Here is a 21,244-nt window from a genome sequence, read left to right as displayed (position 1 = left end):
TATTAGATTTTTTTATTATAATAGAAACGTAATTCTCAAGGTTTAAAAATTAAAAAATAAGGTTACCATAAAGCATATAATGTGACAGCAGATACACTATGCAAGAAACTACAGTGGTACCTCACAATACGAAATTAATTCGTTCCGCGAGTTTTTTCTTCTTGTGAGTTTTTTGTCTTGCGAAGCACGGTTTCCCATAGGAATGCATTGAAAATCAATCAATGCGTTCCTATGGAAACCGCCTTCAGACCAGGTCCGGGGACAGTCTGTCCCCCGACCTCTTCTGAAGGCTGGCGGTGGGAAGAAAAGCCCCGCCCCACAAGCTCCGGGGACAGGAGGGCTTTGCTGCCAACCGCCAGCATTTTAAAAGCCCCCGGGACAGCGGAGTTGAAGCCCCCTCTGACCCATAAAACCCAAGGCTGTTGCTACACAGTCATTGACCTTCTGGCTCAACTGGAGATCCACAGGATACTAACCTTGGTTATACTGGTGGATCTCTCTGTTGGCCTTGCCATAGATATTGAGTTTCCATACTATGCTACATGAAGTAAGAAACCCAGAAATAATTGTGTACTTTGACATTTCAGGGTGGTGTGCCGGTTAGTATTCACGTGATTTCAAATATTTCCCAATGAGTATAACTGGTTATTTTGTACAAGCAAAACTGCATATTCTGCCTTGCTTTGGATAAGGTGCTTTTTGCAGGGCCACAAGGCTTGGTATCACCCCCAAAATGTGTGGTGTTTTGGTGCCATAACCAAGGAAAGAACATTTTGGGCCAATAGGTATGGAGTGTTCATTTTATACTACATGAAGTAAGAAACCCATAAATAATTGAGTGCTTTTATATATTAGGGTGTCATCCCTTCTGGTGGTGTGCTGGTGAGTATTCATGTGATTTCATTTATATATATGCCCATAACTGGTTATTTTGTACAGGCAAAATTGCATATTCTGCCTTGCTTTGTATTCAGCCGGTAGGGTCTTATATACTTCGAGTGTCCCACAAAAACAGGGAAATCCAGTTTTCTATTTTGAGGGAACTGCAGCCATTTTGATTGCTGTGATATCATGCAATTTAATAGTGCAATTTCCTCCTGAATAAGATGCTTTTTGCAGGGCCACAAGGCTGGGTATCACCCCCAAAATGTGTGGTGTTTTGGTGCCATAACCAAGGAAAGAAATTTTTGGGAAGGGAGGAATCTATGGTGTGAAACTGCGATTGATCACGACCACCAAAATGGCTGCTATAGTCTCCCAATAAAAACAGGAAGTTGGAGTCTTGAAAGATAGTGTCCTGGATTTTGGCGCCAGGTTTGGAGGTTATGGGGTCTTGGCTGTCCCAGGATGAGGGAGATATGGTAGCAAAGCTTTTGCTGAGCTGAGGATGGGGAGTTACATTGGCACAGCAGCACTGCTCAGCCATGAACTTTCTAGCTCTTGTGGAGATCTGCTGGATCCGAACCATTCTCATATTGGTGGATCTTACTATAAGATTGCTCTCTGGGTCTGGCTAATAATGGGCAATAGATATTGAGCATCCATTTTTAGTATGTGAAGTAAAACACCCAGAAATAATTGTGTACTTTGATATATTAGGGTGGAAGTATTGTCTTAGCCAGGCCATGACCTTTCTGGCTCAGTTGGAGATCTGCTGGATCCTAACCTTTCACATCCCAATGGACCTTTTGTAAGAGTGCTCTGGTTGTCTTGCTAATAATAGCCAATAGGTATGGAGTGTTCATTTTATACTACATGAAGTAAGAAACCCAGAAATAATTGAATGCTTTTATATATTAGGGTGTCATCCCTTCTGGTGGTGTGCTGGTGAGTATTCATGTGATTTCATTTATATATATGCCCATAACTGGTTATTTTGTACAGGCAAAATTGCATATTCTGCCTTGCTTTGTATTCAGCCGGTAGGGTCTTATATGCTTCGAGTGTCCCATAAAAACAGGGAAATCCAGTTTTCTATTTTGAGGGAACTGCAGCCATTTTGATTGCTGTGATATCATGCAATTTAATAATGCAATTTCCTCCTGAATAAGATGCTTTTTGCAGGGCCACAAGGCTGGGTATCGCCCCCAAAATGTGTGGTGTTTTGGTGCCATAACCGAGGAAAGAACTTTTTGGGAAGGGAGGAATCTATGGTGTGAAACTGTGATTGATCACGACCACCAAAATGGCTGCCATAGTCTTCCAGTAAAAACAGACAGATGGAGTCTTGAAAGATAGTGTCCTGGATTTTGGCGCCAGGTTTGGAGGTTATGGGGTCTTGGCTGTCCCAGGATGAGGGAGATATGGTAGCAAAGCTTTTGCTGAGCTGAGGATGGGGAGTTACATTGGCACAGCAGCACTGCTCAGCCATGAACTTTCTAGCTCCTGTGGAGATCTGCTGGATCCGAACCATTCTCATATTGGTGGATCTTACTATAAGATTGCTCTCTGGGTCTGGCTAATAATTGGCAATAGATATTGAGCATCCATTTTTAGTATGTGAAGTAAAACACCCAGAAATAATTGTGTACTTTGATATGTTAGGGTGGAAGCATTGTCTTGGCCAGGCCATGACCTTTCTGGCTCAGTTGGAGATCTGTTGGATCCTAACCTTTCACATCCCAATGGACCTTGCAGTAAGAGTGCTCTGGTTGTCTTGCTAACAGCGGGCAAATTCTCCCTATTTTATTGAGAATCCATTTGATACTATGTTTAGGAAAACAACAACAAGCAAACAAGAAATAACTGTGCACTTTGACATTTCAGCCTGGAGGCGTTCCTCCCCCTTTGCCGGTGAGTATTCTCATGATTTTGTCTATAACTTTCCCAAAGAGTTTAACTAATTATTTTGTACTTGCAAAATTCATTTTCTACCCTGCCACATATTCAGCCAGCAGTGCCCTGGCTGAGCTGGGATGAGGGTGATATGGTAGCAGATCTCCAGCTGAGCTGAGAAAAAGGAGTTACAGCAAAATAGCACTGCTTAGTCATGAACTTCCTGGCTTAGCTGGGAGACCTTTCTTATCCCAGTGGACCTTACTGTAAGATTGCTCTGTTTGTCTTGCAAATCATGGACAATTCAGCCAGCAGTGTCCTGGCTGAGCTGGGATGAGGGTGATATGGCAGCAGATCTCGAGCTGAGCTGAGGAAAAGGAGTTAATAGCACTGCTCAGCCATGAATTTCCTGGCTCGCTGGAGATCCACTGGATCTTAACCTTTCTCATGCCCAGTGGACCTTACTGTAAGATGGCTCTCTGGGTCTGGCTAATAATGGGCAATAGATATTGAGGATCCATTTTTAGTACATGAAGTAAGACACCCGGAAATAATTGTGTACTTTGATATATCAGGGTGGAAGCATTGTGTTGGCCAGGCCATGACCTTTCTGGCTCAGTTGGAGATCTGCTGGATCCTAACGTTTCACATCCCAATGGACCTTGCAGTAAGAGTGCTCTGGTTGTCTTGCTACTAATGGCCAATAGGTATGGAGTGTTCATTTTATACTACATGAAGTAAGAAACCCATAAATAATTGAGTGCTTTTATATATTAGGGTGTCATCCCTTCCGGTGGTGTGCCGGTGATAATTCATGTGATTTCATTTATATATATGCCAATAACTGGTTATTTTGTACAGGCAAAATTGCATATTCTGCCTTGTTGTGTATTCAGCCGGTAGGGTCTTGTATGCTTCAAGTGTCCCACAAAAACAGGGAAATCCAGTTTTCTATTTTGAGGGAACTGCAGCCATTTTGATTGCTGTGATATCATGCAATTTAATAGTGCAATTTCCTCCTGAATAAGATGCTTTTTGCAGGGCCACAAGGCTGGGTATCGCCCCCAAAATGTGTGGTGTTTTGGTGCCATAACCGAGGAAAGAACTTTTTGGGAAGGGAGGAATCTATGGTGTGAAACTGCGATTGATCACGACCACCAAAATGGCTGCCATACTCTCCCAATAAAAACAGGAAGTTGGAGTCTTGAAAGATAGTGTCCTGGATTTTGGCTCCAAGTTTGGAGGTTATGGGGTCTTGGCTGTCCCAGGATGAGGGAGATAGGGTAGCAAAGCTTTTGCTGAGCTGAGGATGGGGAGTTACATTAGCACAGCAGCACTGCTCAGCCACGAACTTTCTGGCTCAGTTGGAGATCTGCTGAATCCTAACCATACTCATATTGATGGATCTTACTATAAGATTGCTCTCTGGGTCTGGCTAATAATGGGCAATAGATATTGAGCATCCATTTTTAGTATATGAAGTAAGACACCCGGAAATAATTGTGTACTTTGATATATTAGAGTGGAAGCATTGTGTTGGCCAGACCACGACCTTTCTGGCTCAGTTGGAGATCTGTTGGATCCTAACCTTTCACATCCCAATGGACTTTGCAGTCAGAGTGCTCTGGTTGTCTTGCTAACAGTGGGCGTATTCTCCCTATTTTATTGAGAATCCATTTGATACTATATTTAGTAAAAACAACAACAAGCAAACAAGAAATAACTGTGGACTTTGACATTTCAGCTTGGAAGCGTGGTGGTGAGTACTCTCATGATTTTGTTTATACAGTATCTTTCCCCAAGAGTTTAACTAATTATTTTGTATTGGCAAAATGCATCTTCTGCCCTGCCATGTATTCAGCTAGCAGTGCCCTGGCTGAGCTGGGATGAGGGAGAGATGGCAGGAGATCTCCAGCTGAGCTGGGGACAAGGAGTTACAGCAAAATAGCACTGCTTAGCCATGAACTTCCTGGCTCAGCTGGAGATCCAATGGATCTTAACCTTTCTCATCCCAGTGGACCTTACTGTAAGATTGCTCTGTTTGTCTTACTAATTATGGACAATTTCCTCCTTTTATATTGAGAATTCATTTCATAGAACATGAAATTAAAAACCAAGAAATAACTTCAGTTTGACATTTCAGGGTGCAAATGTTCTTCGTTCTGTGCCGGTGAATATTCTGTCCAAGTGCCTCAATTCCCATAGTATATTTCTGGACTGGAAAAAACAAACAGGATACATTATTACTATCTCCTCCTATTATTTGACATAATTTCGGAATCCATGCTATAGTTGTTTCCACATCTTTCATTTTACTACAAAGAAAACACAATTTAAATGGGTTTGAGGGGGACTCAGGAATTACGTATCTTTGTGGACTGAAAAAACCAACCACAGGGGCCTTCTACTTGCCATTGTCATGTTGCTTTTGTTTTCATTCATATATGAAATATATGGATGCAATAAATGTTGGATTTACCTTAATGCTTCCAGCATTTTCAGCTGCATACAATTATTTCCAATATATGCAATAAAAGTTTTCCAAACTTCTTTAAATGTATGTTCTTTTTGATCACATATTCTAGATGTTAAGTCTGCAATTTGTGCTTATTCTGTCAACTTAAGTTCCTATTCTTCTTTGGTTGGGACCTCGCTCATTTTCCATGTTTGGACTAACAAAAAATGGGCTACACTAGTAGCATACATAAATAGCCTTTTTGGACACCTGGAAATTTTAGTCTGAATTATCCCCAACAGAAAGGACTCTGGTTTTTTTTGGGAAAATACGTTTAAACATTTTTTCCCCAATTCATTATGGATCATTTCCTAAAACTCTTTTAGCCTTTTACACATAAAAGAATTTTTCCTCCACCTCTTTGCATCTCCAGCACTTATCTGATTCAGTCTTACACATCTTAGCAAGCCTACTTGGATTTAAGTACCATCTGTGAATCATTTTTAGGTAGTTCTTCTTCAAAGAATAACATGCTGTAAACTTCGTCACTTTTCCAGAGCTTTCCCCAGAGGTTAAAATCTGTATTGCGCCCTACATCTATTGCCCAGTGTGTCATTGAGGCTTGAACAAGCTCATCTTTTGTTTCCCAATCTAATAACAGATTATACATTTTAGGCAAAAGTTTCTTTTTGTTTTCTAGAAGTTTTTTTTTTTTTTTGAATTGTGAGCTTTGGTGCCTTGATTCTCAGAGTATCTTTGTGGACTGGAAAAAACAAACAGGCTACATTATTATTATAATTATTATTTGTAATTCTTTGACAGAATTACAAGCCTGGTAGATGAAGGGAATGCAGTGGATGTAGCCTACCTTGATTTCAGCAAGGCATTTGACAAGGTGCCCCATGATATTCTTGTAAAGAAGCTGGTAAAATGCGGTCTTGACTATGCTACCACTCAGTGGATTTGTAACTGGCTGACTGACCGAACCCAAAGGGTGCTCATCAATGGTTCCTCTTCATCCTGGAGAAGAGTGACTAGTGGGGTGCCACAGGGTTCTGTCTTGGGCCCGGTCTTATTCAACATCTTTATCAACGACTTGGATGATGGACTCAAGGGCATCCTGATCAAATTTGCAGATGACACCAAACTGGGAGGGGTGGCTAACACCCCAGAGGACAGGATCACACTTCAAAACGACCTTGACAGATTAGAGAACTGGGCCAAAACAAACAAGATGAACTTTAACAGGGAGAAATGTAAAGTATTGCACTTGGGCAAAAAAAAAAAAAATGAGAGGCACAAATACAAGATGGGGGACACCTGGCTTGAGAGCAGTACATGTGAAAAGGATCTAGGAGTCTTGGTTGACCACAAACTTGACATGAGCCAACAGTGTGACGCGGCAGCTAAAAAAGCCAATGCAATTCTGGGCTGCATCAATAGGAGTATAGCATCTAGATCAAGGGAAGTAATAGTGCCACTGTATTCTGCTCTGGTCAGACCTCACCTGGAGTACTGTGTCCAGTTCTGGGCACCACAGTTCAAGAAGGACACTGACAAACTGGAACGTGTCCAGAGGAGGGCAACCAAAATGGTCAAAGGCCTGGAAACGATGCCTTATGAGGAACGGCTAAGGGAGCTGGGCATGTTTAGCCTGGAGAAGAAGAGGTTAAGGGGTGATATGATAGCCATGTTCAAATATATAAAAGGATGTCATATAGATGAGGGAGAAAGGTTGTTTTCTGCTGCTCCAGAGAAGCGGACACGGAGCAATGGATCCAAACTACAAGAAAGAAGATTCCACCTAAACATTAGGAAGAACTTCCTGACAGTAAGAGCTGTTCGACAGTGGAATTTGCTGCCAAGGAGTGTGGTGGAGTCTCCTTCTTTGGAGGTCTTTAAGCAGAGGCTTGACAACCATATGTCAGGAGTGCTCTGATGGTGTTTCCTGCTTGGCAGGGGGTTGGGCTCGATGGCCCTTGTGGTCTATTCCAACTCTATGATTCTATGATTATTATCTCCGCCTATTATTTGACATAATTTAGGAATCAATGCTATAGTTATTTCCGCACCTTTCATTTTACTGCAAAGAAAACACAATTTAAATCAGTGGGGTGGGGTGGAGGGGACTCAGGAATTACGTATCTTTGAGGACGGGAAAAACCAACCATAGCGGTCTTCTGCTTGCCATTGTATTAACTTGTCATGTTGCTTTGCTTTTCCATCTGAAGGGACGTCGAAAAAAGAGATCCCCTGTAAGTATATGATCTTTTTCATGGGTTTCTGCATTTTCGTTTTCTCTGCAATATACACAATGCCAGAGGTGCTGTTGTACTCCAGATCCCATCAGCTCCGCCAGCATGGCCAATGACCAGGGATGATGGGAGTTGTAATCCAGCACCACCTGGAAAGCCACGGATTCCCCATCCCTACAGTAGTGGACCTTCACCCATCAGTCAAAAACAAAGTATTTAAGGCCACAGGGATATGGTCCACCAATTTTCATTCACCCACAAAGCCCTTTTCACTTGGCTGTGTTCTGTCAGAAGCTGGGATAAAATCAATTCAGAAATCTGCCTTTGTATCTTTTTATTTGTTAGCTGGTCTGTCTGATATCCTCTCCTTCTGTTCTCCTAAAACTGTTGGATAGTATTGATAAGATCTTCTGAATGCTATACACAAAGCCCCAGAGAACAGAATGCCGATCTTAATTCTAACTGAAACAAAAAAAATATGAGGATGCTTTTATCAGATCATTTGCAATGCCAGCGTACAGATTGGTGCATCTGCCGCCATGGGCAGCATGTTCTGCAACAACATCATGAAATTAACTAATTTTCACTCTTCAGAATTAGTTGACCTGGCTTATTTCTCATCCATGCCTCCCGGATTGTCCTTTGATCTTCACTTCTGCAGCATTCTGGGATGGGGGAACCTCTTGAAAATTCACCAGCAATTTAGCATGGATATCTATTGAATCAACACTTTTTTTGTACACTTTTGACTAATGCAAACACTTTTGCAAAGAATTTCCACTAAAATAATACATTGCTGCATGTTGTTTTCTGAAGTATATGGCTTTCCCCCCACGCACACTTTTGTAGACTCTTTTGTTGGAGATTTGTATTACACAATTAAGGCCTCATGCAAAATTGAAAGGATAGCTGTTAAATGATTTTGCATTGGTTCAAGAAGTGCAGATTAGGAACTTTCTTGTTACAATTCAAACAATATAGAATTTCTCCTCCATCCCTGGTCCTGAATTATTTTGTAGTCTTAACTATTGGCTTGCCCCACAGATCCTAATTCCATGTTCCTGGATCGCTACAGTCTGATGCCCACAGTCCAGTCCTCACATTTCCCCACTTCAGTGTCCCCCGCTTCCCTGATGTATGGCCTGTATTCCTGGGGTTGCCTTCCTCTCTTATTAGTTCAAATTGCTCCTCAAAATACGCATTTTCTGTGGAGCCTTTGACGCAGTGACATGGCCTTAATCCTCCAATGAAACAGTCTTAAGAACATGCAAAAGAACGGTATGCACCAATTTGCCCTACATCACCACTCCAGTTACCAACCCCTCTATCTTCCTCTGTTGCCTCCCCTGTTGTGAAATTTTATACTATAATCTCATTGGTTCAGAGACTTCCTTCTTCTTATGCTGAATTGTCCCGAGAACCATGATGATATGCATAATGACAGTTAATAAGAACAAATACTAATAGCACAATTCTACCTTCCAGATTGGCCCTTTAAAAGCGGTGAGTATTGCTGATAGTTTTGCATTATCAATATTATAGGTGACATGGGAACACCTGGTACTGTTAGCAATAGCTTCAGTGATGCATAGGAAACTGAGGAGGTTCTTCATAAACCTGCCAAAGGGCACGTAACTACAAGAAGGAAGAGGCTAGAGGGAATGAATCATGGTTTCTGTTGTCTCTATCCTAATGTACAGAGTATGGTACGAATCTGAGCTCTTAATACAGGACGGCAAACAGGAGGCTAGAGGGAATGAATCATGGACTTCCCGCCGGGCTCCCTAGGCTTGCGGATAGCAGCCTGTTCTGGGGGCTGGGGTCGGGGGAAGCTCAGGCATCCCCCGCCCCAGCCCCGTGCCTGGGAGGGAAATAATTTTTTTTCCTTTATTCCCGTCCCCCCAAAAAACACAGCATGAAATAGTGTGAGATCAGAGAAACCAAAATGGCCGCTGTGCTGTCACAATAAAAAATGTTGGTGTGCAGAAGAATGTGATCCCAGATATTGCCTTCAAGGTTTTGGAACCTATGGGGTCCTGACTGTCCTAAGATGAGGAGATATGTCAGCAGTGCTCAGCCATGATCTTTCTGGCTCAGCTGGAGACCTCCTGGATCCTCACCTTTCACATCCCAGTGGACCTTGCAGTAAGAGTGCTCTGGTTGTCTTGCAAACAAGGGCGAATTCTCCCTATTTTATTGAGACTCCGTTTTATACTATGTTTATTAAAAACAACAACAAGCAAACAAGAAATAACTGTGCACTTTGACATTTCAGCTCGGAAGCGCGGTGGTGAGTATTCTCATGATTTTGTTTATATCTTTCCCCAAGAGTTTAACTAATTATTTTGTATTGGCAAAATACATCTTCTGCCCTGCCATGTATTCAGCCAGCAGTGCCCTGGCTGAGCTGGGATGAGGGAGATATGGTAGCAGATCTCCAGATGAGCTGGGGACAATGAGTTAAACTGAAAAACACTGCTCAGCCACAAACTTCCTGGCTCAGCTGGAGATCCGCTGGATCTTAATCTTTCACATCCCAGTGGACCTTGCAGTAAGATGGCTCTCTGGGTGTGGATAATAATGGGCAGTGGATATTGCGCACCTTCTTTATTATTTATGAAGTAAAAAACCCCATATATAATTGTGTACTTTGATATATTAGGGTGGAATGGCTTCTGCTGTTGGTGGGCCGATGAGTATTCACATGATTTTGTTTATATATTTCCCAATGAGTGTAATTATTTTGATTTCTGCAAAGCCATGTGTGCAGCCAGCAGGGTCCTAGTTGTCCCAGGATTCAGGAGATATAGTACCGCATTTTTCGCTCTATAAGACGCACCAGACCATAAGGCGCACCGAGTTTTGGGAGGAGGAAAACAAGAAAAAATAATATTCTGAGTCTCAGAAGCCAGAAGAGCAAGAGGGATCTCTGCACAGTGATCCCTCTTGCTATTCTGGCTTCTGGGATAGCTGCACAGCCTGTATTCGCTCCATAAGACGCACACGCATTTCCCCTTACTTTTTGGGAGGGAAAAAGTGAGTCTTATAGAGCAAAAAATACAGTAGTTTATCGCCAGCTGAGCTGGATATGGGGAGTTAAGCTGGCACAACACTGCTTAGCCATGAACTTTCTGGCTCAACTGGAGATCCACTGGATCCTCACCTTTCACATCCCAGTGGACCTTGCAGTAAACTGGCTCTCTGTATGTGAATAATAATGGGCAATGGATATTGAGCACCTTCTTTATAGTATATGAAGTAAAAAAACCCCGTAAATAATTGTGTACTTTGATATATTAGGGTGGAATCGGTTCCGCTCTTGGTGGGCCGGTGAGTATTCACATGATTTCGTTTACATATTTCCCAATGAGTGTGAGTAATTATTTTGATTTCTGCTCAGCCATGTGTGTATCCACAGGGTCCTAGCCATCCCAGGATTCAGGAGATATAGTACCGTATTTTTCACTCTATAAGATGCACCAGACCATAATACGCACCTACTTTTTGGAGGAGGAAAACAAGAAAAAACATTCTGAATCTCAGAAGCCAGAACAGCAAGAGGGATCGCTGCACAGTGATCCCTCTTGGTATTCTGGCTTCTGGGATAGCTGCACAGCCTGTATTAGCTCCATAAGACACACACACATTTCCCCTTACTTTTTGGGAGGGAAAAAGTGAGTCTTATAGAGCAAAAAATACGGTAGTTTATCTCCGGCTGAGCTGGATATGGGGAGTTAAGCTGGCACAACACTGCTCAGCCATGAACTTTCTGGCTCAACTGGAGATCCGCTGGATCCTCACCTTTCACATCCCAGTGGACCTTGCAGTAAGATGGCTCTCTGTATGTGAATAATAATGGGCAATGGATATTGAACACCTTCTTTATAGTATATGAAGTAAAAAAAAAACCCCCGTAAATAATTGTGTACTTTGATATATTAGGGTAGAATCGCTTCCGGTGTTGGTGAGTCGGTGAGTATTCACATGATTTCGTTTATATATTTCCCAATGAGTGTGACTAATTCTTTTGATTTCTGCTCAGCCATGTGTGTAGCCACAGGGTTCTAGCCGTCCCAGGATTCAGGAGATATAGTACCGTATTTTTCACTCTATAAGACGCACCAGACCATAATACGCACCTACTTTTTGGAGGAGGAAAACAAGAAAAAACATATTCTGAATCTCAGAAGCCAGAACAGCAAGAGGGATCACTGCACAGTGATCCCTCTTGGTATTCTGGCTTCTGGGATAGCTGCACAGCCTGTTTTCGCTCCATAAGACGCACACGCATTTCCCCTTACTTTTTGGGAGGGGAAAAGTGAGTCTTATAGAGCAAAAAATACGGTAGTTTATCGCCGGCTGAGCTGGACATGGGGAGTTAAGCTGGCACAACACTGCTCAGCCATGAACTTTTTGGCTCAACTGGAGAACTGCTGGATCCTCACCTTTCACATCCCAGTGGACCTTGCAGTAAGATGGCTCTCTGGGTGTGGCTAATAATGGGCAATAGATACTGAGCACGCATTTTATATTACATGAAGTAAGAAACACAGAAATAATTCCATTGCGCTCCAAGGCCCCGGGCCCACAGTTTCCTTAGATAATAAACACATGAACATGAGTAATTAGGTTTATGGGATAAAATAGGTCACAACTTTACTGGTTACAGATGTGAGCAGTTTGGCTTAGGCATTGGGGTGAAGCCAGGCTATATTTTGATTCCTGCCTGTCTGCAGGGATTCCAACTAAGGGTAAACCACCAGTAGGGGGAGCCCTATGACTTACATCAAATAAGGGCATCCCGAGGGGTCCCCCTTGGGCCCTGCCCCTCAGCTGGATCACCACAAGGTCCTGGATACCCGGCCGCAACACCACCCACCCGGGAAGGTGAGCGGACTACTTTGACATATTAGGGTGCAATCATTCGTGGTGGTGTGCCAGTGAGTATACACAGAATTTTATTATATATTCCCCAATATACCGTATTTTTCGCCCTATAGGACGCAGTTTCCCCCCTCCAAAAATGAAGGGGAAATGTCTGTGCGTCCTATGGGGCGAATGCAGGCTTTCGCTGAAGCCTGGAGAGTGAGAGGGTTCGGTGCGCACTGACCCCTCTCGCTCTCCAGGCTTCAGGAAGCTATCCGCAAGCCTTGCAATCCCGGCGGGAGTTCCCACGGGCTCACAAGGCTTGCGGGCAGCAGCCTGCAGCCCACAAGCTCGGGGGAGCGGGGAGGCGCAGCGCCGCCATCCTGCTGTTCCCTGACCTGGTTTGGAGGCTGCCAGCCCCACAAGCTCTGGGGACAGATATCCGCAAGCCTGGGGAGACCGGCGGGACTTCCCGCCGGGCTCCCTAGGCTTGCGGATAGCAGCCTGTTCTGGGGGCTGGGGTCGGGGGAAGCTCGGGCATCCCCCGCCCCAGCCCCGCGCCTGGGGGGGGGGGAAATAATTTTTTTCCCTTTATTCCCCCCCCCCCAAAAAACCTAGGTGCGTCCTATGGGGCAGTGCATCCTATAGGGCGAAAAATACGGTACTACTAAACGTTTTGTACTGGCAAAATACATCATTTTCTCTGCTTGTGCCAATTTGCAGTGTAACACAACCACCACCACCCAAAATGTGCTGTTTTCAGGTCTACATTCTAATGCGGAGCTCCCAAATGTGTTTTTGGAGCCATACTTGAAAAAAGAAGTTTTTTTGGGAGAGGGAACACAGCATGAAATAGTGCAAGATCAGAGAGACCAAAAGGCCGCTGTGCTGTGGCAATAAAAAATGTTGGTTTGCAGAAGAATGTCATCCCAGATATTAGTTACAGATAGGTAGCCGTGTTGGTCTGCCATAGTCAAAAGAAAAAAATTTCCTTCCAGTAGCACCTTAAAGACCAACTAAGTTAGTTCTTGGTATGAGCTTTCGTGTGCATGCAGTGAAGAAGTGTGCATGCACACGAAAGCTCATACCAAGAACTAACTTAGTTGGTCTTTAAGGTGCTACTGGAAGGAATCCCAGATATTGCCTTCAAGGTTTTGGAACCTATGGGGTCCTGACTGTCCTAAGATGAGGAGATATGTCAGCAGTGCTCAGCCATGATCTTTCTGGCTCAGCTGGAGACCTCCTGGATCCTCACCTTTCACATCCCAGTGGACCTTGCAGTAAGAGTGCTCTGGTTGTCTTGCAAACAAGGGCGAATTCTCCCTATTTTATTGAGACTCCGTTTTATACTATGTTTATTAAAAACAACAACAAGCAAACAAGAAATAACTGTGCACTTTGACATTTCAGCTCGGAAGCGCGGTGGTGAGTATTCTCATGATTTTGTTTATATCTTTCCCCAATAGTTTAACTAATTATTTTGTATTGGCAAAATACATCTTCTGCCCTGCCATGTATTCAGCCAGCAGTGCCCTGGCTGAGCTGGGATGAGGGAGATATGGTAGCAGATCTCCAGATGATCTGGGGACAATGAGTTACACTGAAAAACACTGCTCAGCCACAAACTTCCTGGCTCAGCTGGAGATCCGCTGGATCTTAATCTTTCACATCCCAGTGGACCTTGCAGTAAGATGGCTCTCTGGGTGTGGATAATAATGGGCAGTGGATATTGCGCACCTTCTTTATTATATATGAAGTAAAAAAAACCCATAAATAATTGTGTACTTTGATATATTAGGGTGGAATCGGTTCCATTTTAGGTGGGCCGGTGAGTATTCACATGATTTCGTTTATATATTTCCCAATGAGTGTGACTAATTATTTTGATTTCTGCTCAGCCATGTGTGTATCCACAAGGTCCTAGTTGTCCCAGGATTCAGGAGATATAGTACCGCATTTTTCGCTCTATAAGACGCACCAGACCATAAGGCGCACCGAGTTTTGGGAGGAGGAAAACAAGAAAAAATAATATTCTGAATCTCAGAAGCCAGAAGAGCAAGAGGGATCTCTGCACAGTGATCCCTCTTGCTATTCTGGCTTCTGGGATAGCTGCACAGCCTGTATTCGCTCCATAAGACGCACACGCATTTCCCCTTACTTTTTGGGAGGGAAAAAGTGAGTCTTATAGAGCAAAAAATACGGTAGTTTATTGCCAGCTGAGCTGGATATGGGGAGTTAAGCTGGCACAACACTGCTCAGCCATGAACTTTCTGGCTCAACTGGAGATCCGCTGGATCCTATACTTTCTTATACCAGTGAAGTTTACTGTAAGATTGCTCTATTTGAGTTGCTGATAATGGGGGGGGGGGGGTTATCCCTTTTATTCTGTGGATTAATTTGTTACTATGTGAAGTTAAAAAATAAGAATGAAAGAACTGTGGACTTTGGCATTTCAGATTGGAAACATTTATGTTGGTCTGCCCATGGGTATTCACATGGGATATTTTAAAATTTTTGCTAATTATCCCAATTCAAATTGCTGATTTTGAGCTATAAAGGCATGAATGGCTCAGGACTGCAATACCTCAAGGACCGCCATTCCCCACATAAACCATCCAGGAATTTGTGTTCATCACCTGAGACCCATTTTTTGTGTGCCTCCTTCATGTGAGGTCCAGAGGGTGGGAACAGAAGAAGAGGCCTTTTCTGTAGTCGCTCCCCATTTGTGGAATGCTCTCCACAGGGAGGTTTGCCTGGCATCTTCATTATACATCTTTAGGTGCCAGGCAAAAACGTGCCTCTTCAACCAGGCCTTTGGCTGATTCTACAGCCTTTTACATTTGCTTGTAGGAGTGGGGTATGATTTTATTGTTTTTGTTTTAACTGTTTATTTGTGCTTTTACCCTGTACCTCTTCTCTTGAGAGCCAGTGTGGTGTAGTGGTTAAAAGCGGTAGTCTTGTCATCTGGTGAACCGGGTTCACTTCCCCTCTCCTCCACATGCAGCTGTTGGGTGACCTTGGGCCAGTCACACTTCTTTGAAGTCTCTCAGCCCCACTCACCTCACAGAGTGTTTGTTGTGGGGGAGGAAGGGAAAGGAGAATGTTAGCCGCTTTGAGACTCCTTAAATGGAGTGAAAGGCGGGATATCAAATACAAACTCTTCTTCTTCTTCTTCTTCCCTTGTGATAAAGGGCAATATATCAAACAAACAATCAAACAAACAAACAAATAAACAAGAAATTAGTCAAAACTACACACCCAACTGTCATCCTGGGCTCTTCCAGGGATATAAATTAATAAGTAATAACAATAATACAAAAATATATTTATTGGGGTAATTCACACTAAAATGGCAAAGGATTTTCATGGGCATTTTTTCTTCTTAAAAAAATGCAGATTGCTGTAATGATGCGTGTTCTACCAATAGCAATTGTTCTTTCAGATTCAGAGGCAACACACTTTGGAGTAAAGATTATGAGCTTTATTGATTATACAACAAGCACTGGACATAAAAACACACGCACAGCCTACCCAAAGTTTTTTGGGGAAATCACTAAGCATTTAAGTACAAAACTCTTCTCAAGGTTATTTATCTTGCATCACTTGGAAACCCCTTTAGAAAAGCCAGCAGGTAAAAACCCATCTTCTGGAACTATTGCAAAGCACAGTTCTGGATCTCTGGCCTTAGGTGGAGTTCTCTGTGGAACAGCACTCCTGTATCCTATATGTATACTGTTTTACACTTGGGAATGTGGCAAACAGCCATGTTTCTGTCAGAGGTGGTTTTAGGGTGCAGTCGTACTGGGTGCTGAACAGCAGGGGACACCAAAACAAGGAGGGAGAGAGGCAGGGGTGCAGCCAAATTTTAGTCTTGCATAGGATGCCACTGAAATTTGAGTTCACAGTTTCTTAGGTCCGCCAAGAGAAATACCAATGGCATCATCCCAAACCATTTCAAGGTATACCAAAGGATTGGTAAGCTGTCCTTTTCCAGTATCAGTGTAGGACTTCCATCACAGCTTAGTCATTCTCATTCCCATGGCTCTGAAACTGCTAAACAATGAGCTAACCAAAAAGAACTGGTTAGCTCTGCCCTGCTGGTCTCATGGACCCAAGGCTGTTTTGTAGCCTTGACATAAAAGCCTACATGCCATCTTATGACATGGAACATTCCCATATAAAATTAATTCCTTAAAAGATGTACTAAAAAGGGACCAAAATATTGCAATGGCTAACCAAGCAGATTCAGGTTCCTACACAGATGCCCAATAAGGCAACAAATAGATAATTGTTGGAGGCCATGTATCTCTTCACAATCACAATATTCTTCTATGTATTTCCAATACAATGTGGAGAACTGAATTTAAGATTGGAAAGATGAAAATGCTGAATAATTTTCTCGAGGATTGGGAAGGTGGGAGGAGATGAGAAACCAAGACCGATTCATTCCTACCCAGGAGTAAGCCCCAGTGAACTCATGTACATTTTTAGCTGGGGAACCTGTGGCCCTCATTCCTGGCCATTGACCATGTAACATGAGGCTGATGAAAGTTGGAGTTTGACAACTTCTCCAGGGCCATAGAATCTTTATCCTTGATGTATAGGATTGTACTTTGTTAATTTGGTGGTGCTAAGGGACATGGGTGGCGCTGTGGGTTAAACCACAGAGCCTAGGACTTGCTGATCAGAAGGTTGGTGGTTCGAATCCCCACAAACGGGGTGAGCTCCTGTTGCTCAGTCCCTGCTCCTGCCAACCTAGCAGTTTGAAAGCATGTCAAGTGCAAGTAGATAAATAGGTACCGCTCCGGCGGGAAGGTAAACAGAGTTTCCATGCGCTGCTCTGGTTAGCCAGAAGCGGCTTGGTCATGCTGGCCACATGACCAGGAAGCTGTATGCTGGCTCCCTTGGCCAATAAAGCGAGATGAGCGCTGCAACCCCAGAGTTGGCCACGACTGGACCTAATGGTCAGGGGTCCCTTTACCCTTTACCCTTTAAAAGCTTTTAGCTTTAGATCAGGGACAGAGAACATATGGCCCTTCAGACGTTGTTAAACTCCAACTTCTATCAGCTCCATCCATCATAGCCAATGATCAGGGTTCCCTAGCCCTTATGCAGCCTTACCTCATTGGGGATGTTTATGTGACTAATTATTTATGTTCTTATTTCCAGGCGCCTTAATACTGAAGATCTCTGAAGATCTGAAGATACACTGAAGATCTCTGCCACATTGACAAAGGCTCCCTACTCTCTTGTACACTTTTCCTACACTGCCTGCCCTAAGCCAATCAGACAAAAACTGAATCACAAAACCAATGCTAATACAATCAGGATAATCGCTATAACATGAACTGATTTTCTTGTCTTTGTACAGACAATATGAACTGCCCTAATTAATACCCTGATGACTGGCAAAAACTTTAAAAAATAAATAAATCTCAAATACGCTAAAATTGTTTTTGTTTTGTTTTGTTTTAATGACTAGTCTAAGCTAGGCACTACGTTTTCGTCACTCCTGGTGCAAGGTCAGTAGCATCTGCAAATTTATTGCATCTCTTCAATTTAGAAAGATGTTGAACAACAATGAGCCCAGGACCGAACCCTGCAGCACCTCACTTGTCACTTTTTCCCCAGGTCAATCAAATTACAAATTCACCTAACGGTTACCTCGTCAAGCCCACATTTTACCAGCTTCTCTGCAAGAATATCATAGGGGATTTGTTAAAAGCCTTACTGAAATCAAGATACACTACTTCCACAGCATCCCCCTGATCCACCAAGCTTGTCATTCAGGTCCTCCACAAGCAATCTGCATCTCGGTTGCAGGGCCTGCCTTTGCTTGGCCTTCTCCATACCTCTTCTAGTTCTGGGAGAGAGCAGGAAGTCACAGCAGGAGGGGAAGACACCCTGGCTTATTCAGCAGCCATGTCATCTCTGCCACTTGGCCCCCTCTTCTCCAGCCTCTGCTTCTAGCTCTGATTCTGAACTGCTCTCTACCATGGACTCTTCTTGCTCACTAAACCCTTTTACCTCTTCAGCTTCCAACACATCCTCTTTGCAGTCTGCTTCCTGTTGTTCTTCTGACCACACAGACCCCTGGCTCTGAACAATTTACCCCTGGGGCTTCCAGCCGATTCATGACAATGAACTACTTTGAGGGGGTTTTCATATATCGAGAAGCATACAATTTTAATGAAATAAAATAAATATGAAGTATCAGGACTGGTGGTCTAGACTACGGTTCACCAATCTCTTGGGGCACATTTGAAAACTAGAGAAACTGTTGTGAGCACCCTCCCACACCACCTATTATATTAGCTACAATGGAATGTTTCTTTCAAGCCTAACTTTTGTGCAGGAACCTACTTAATTCACATTTTCTGAAACAAGACGTCCTTTGAAATCCACACCTCTCAGAATTTTGCAACGCAGCTTTTCAGCCAAGCGGTGTGTACAGAAATGCATATAATGTGGGCAAAGTGTGCATTAGACTGCAGATATTAGAAGAAGAAACCATGCCAAAATGCATTAGATTGTGGGAAATTACTATGTAAAGAATGTATATATTAAGCAACATTGCATACAGAGATGTGTATTTTAGGAGAAATGTGCACTCAGATACTGGTGGATTTTCATGAGAACTTAAAAAGAAAAAAGGAAAACTGATGCAGAAATGGGGGGGGGATAGAAAGAAACCATAATTGACAGATTTACCTAATAATAATAATAATAATAATAATAATAATAATAATAATAATAATAAATTTTATTTATATCCCGCCCTCCCCAGCCGAAGCCGGGCTCAGGGCGGCTAAGAACAATAAAAAAATCCAACATTCTAAAAACATTTCATTATAAAAATTAATTAAAATCAAATTGATGGCAACCGTTAAGCAAAACTCTGTGCAGATTGCCAGAGGAGGGAGTCAGGCTGCGCCCCAACCAAAGGCCTGGTGGAACAGCTCTGTCTTGCAGGCCCTGCGGAAAGATGTCAGGTCCCACAGGGCCCTAGTCTCTTGTGACAGAGCGTTCCACCAGATTGGAGCTGCAGCCGAGAAAGCCCTGGCTCTAGTTGAGGCCAGCCTAACCTCTCTGTGGCCTGGGACCTTCAGGATGTTTTTATTTGCAGACCGTAGGTTCCTCTGTGGGACATACCAGGAGAGGCGGTCCCGTAGGTACGAGGGTCCTAGGCCGTATAGGGCTTTAAAGGTTAAAACCAGCACCTTAAACCTGATCCTGTACTCCACCGGGAGCCAGTGCAGCTGGTATAGTACTGGATGAATGTGATCTCGCAGTGAAGACCCCATAAGGAGTCTCGCCACGGCATTCTGCACCCACTGGAGTTTCTGGGTCAGTCTCAATGGCAGCCCCACATAGAGCGAGTTACAATAATCCAGTCTGGAGGTGACCGTCACGTGGATCACAGTGGCTAGGTCAGGGCGAGAGAGATAAGGAGCCAACTGCTTAGCTTGGCGGAGATGAAAAAATGCCGCCTTTGTTATAGCTGTAATCCGCGCCTCCATAGAGAGGGAGGTATCGAAGATTACACCCAAACTCTTAACGGACGGTGCTGGCACTAATTGCACCCCCGCAAGAGATGGGAGTTGCCCCCTCAATACCATATCGTCCTGTTCCAGCCAGAGGACCTCTGTCTTCGAAGGATTTAACTTCAACCGGCTCTCATGTAACCATCCAGCCACAGCTTCCAAGCATCTGATCAGTGCGTCTGGGGCCGAGTCAGGATGGCCATCCATCAACAGATAGAGTTGGGTGTCATCAGCATACTGATGGCAACCCAGCCCAAAACTCTGGACAAGCTGGGCGAGGGGGCGCATAAAGATGTTAAAAAGCATCGGGGAGAGTATCGCACCCTGAGGCACTCCACACGCCAAGGAGTGGCGCGATGACAATTCCCCCCCAAGCGCCACCCTCTGTCCCCAACCAGAGAGAAACGAGCGCAGCCATTGAAGGACTGGATCCCCACGTCGGCAAGGCGATGGTCCAGGAGTTCGTGATCAACCATGTCGAAGGCTGCTGACAGGTCTGAAAGAATCAGCAGCCCCAACCCGCGGAAATCATCTGTTAGGGCGACCAGAGCCGTCTCGGTCCCATGACCAGCGCGGAAGCCGGACTGGAATGGATCCAGAGCCAATAATTTGCTTGCACTCAGCAGGCGTGCCAAGACAACTCTTTTGGTCACTTGTGTCTCCTGACACTGTCTGTGCCGGTAATGTTATAATTTTTCTAATAATTCTGTAAGTTTTGTATTTTTGTGCCTCAATTTGATCCTTGTACATGGTTTTGTACGTATTGTGGTGTTTTATCCTTTGTGACTTGCAGTCGCTTTTATTGATCATGGTTTATTAATTATTTATTGTAATGGTTAAGAGTGAATTTATTCTTAATTATTATTTGCTGATGTTTTGAGAGTTAATTTTATTGTGTACAATTATATTCTAATAGATATTACTTTTATTGTGTACTATTATATTCTAATAGATATTACTGGATATTACTTTCTTTGATATAAATCATTCCATTTTAAAGTTATATTTTATTATGACTTTCTGTATCGGATCAGATTATTTAAAGGTGCATGTTCTTCATTGTTTATTTTGTTGCTGTAAACCGCCTTGGGCATAATAATATAAAAAGGTGGTACTGTATACAAATTAAAAGTGAAAAGAGAAGAAATGGTAAGTACATTACTGCCTGCTGCCTACTGGTGGCTGTACAGCTCAGCAGAAGAGGAGTGAGCAGCTATCTTTTCTAGCAATGGTACAGCTGTAGCAGAGAGAATAAGACAACCTTCATGAACATCGAGATTTAGGAGTACAATCAAGGCTCATGTCAGCATCGTCTACTCCTCAATAAAACAAATTAAGAACCATGTCTG

The 21,244-nt window shown here is 43.4% G+C and overlaps 1 long non-coding RNA gene across 1 annotated transcript; it reads left to right on the top strand.

Annotated features, from left to right (window-relative positions):
- The first annotated feature begins 9,465 nt into the window (after nt 1–9,465).
- Nucleotides 9,466–17,794, top strand: LOC144328474 (uncharacterized). Its single transcript, XR_013393749.1, has 3 exons — nt 9,466–11,457; nt 13,762–13,776; nt 17,521–17,794. It is a non-coding gene; the product is annotated as an uncharacterized LOC144328474 (long non-coding RNA).
- The last annotated feature ends 3,450 nt before the right edge of the window (nt 17,795–21,244 follow it).

The sequence above is a fragment of the Podarcis muralis genome, chromosome 7, assembly GCF_964188315.1.
Source record: "Podarcis muralis chromosome 7, rPodMur119.hap1.1, whole genome shotgun sequence".
Taxonomy (NCBI): domain Eukaryota; kingdom Metazoa; phylum Chordata; class Lepidosauria; order Squamata; family Lacertidae; genus Podarcis; species Podarcis muralis.
This window is presented reverse-complemented; position numbering and strand designations above follow the sequence as displayed.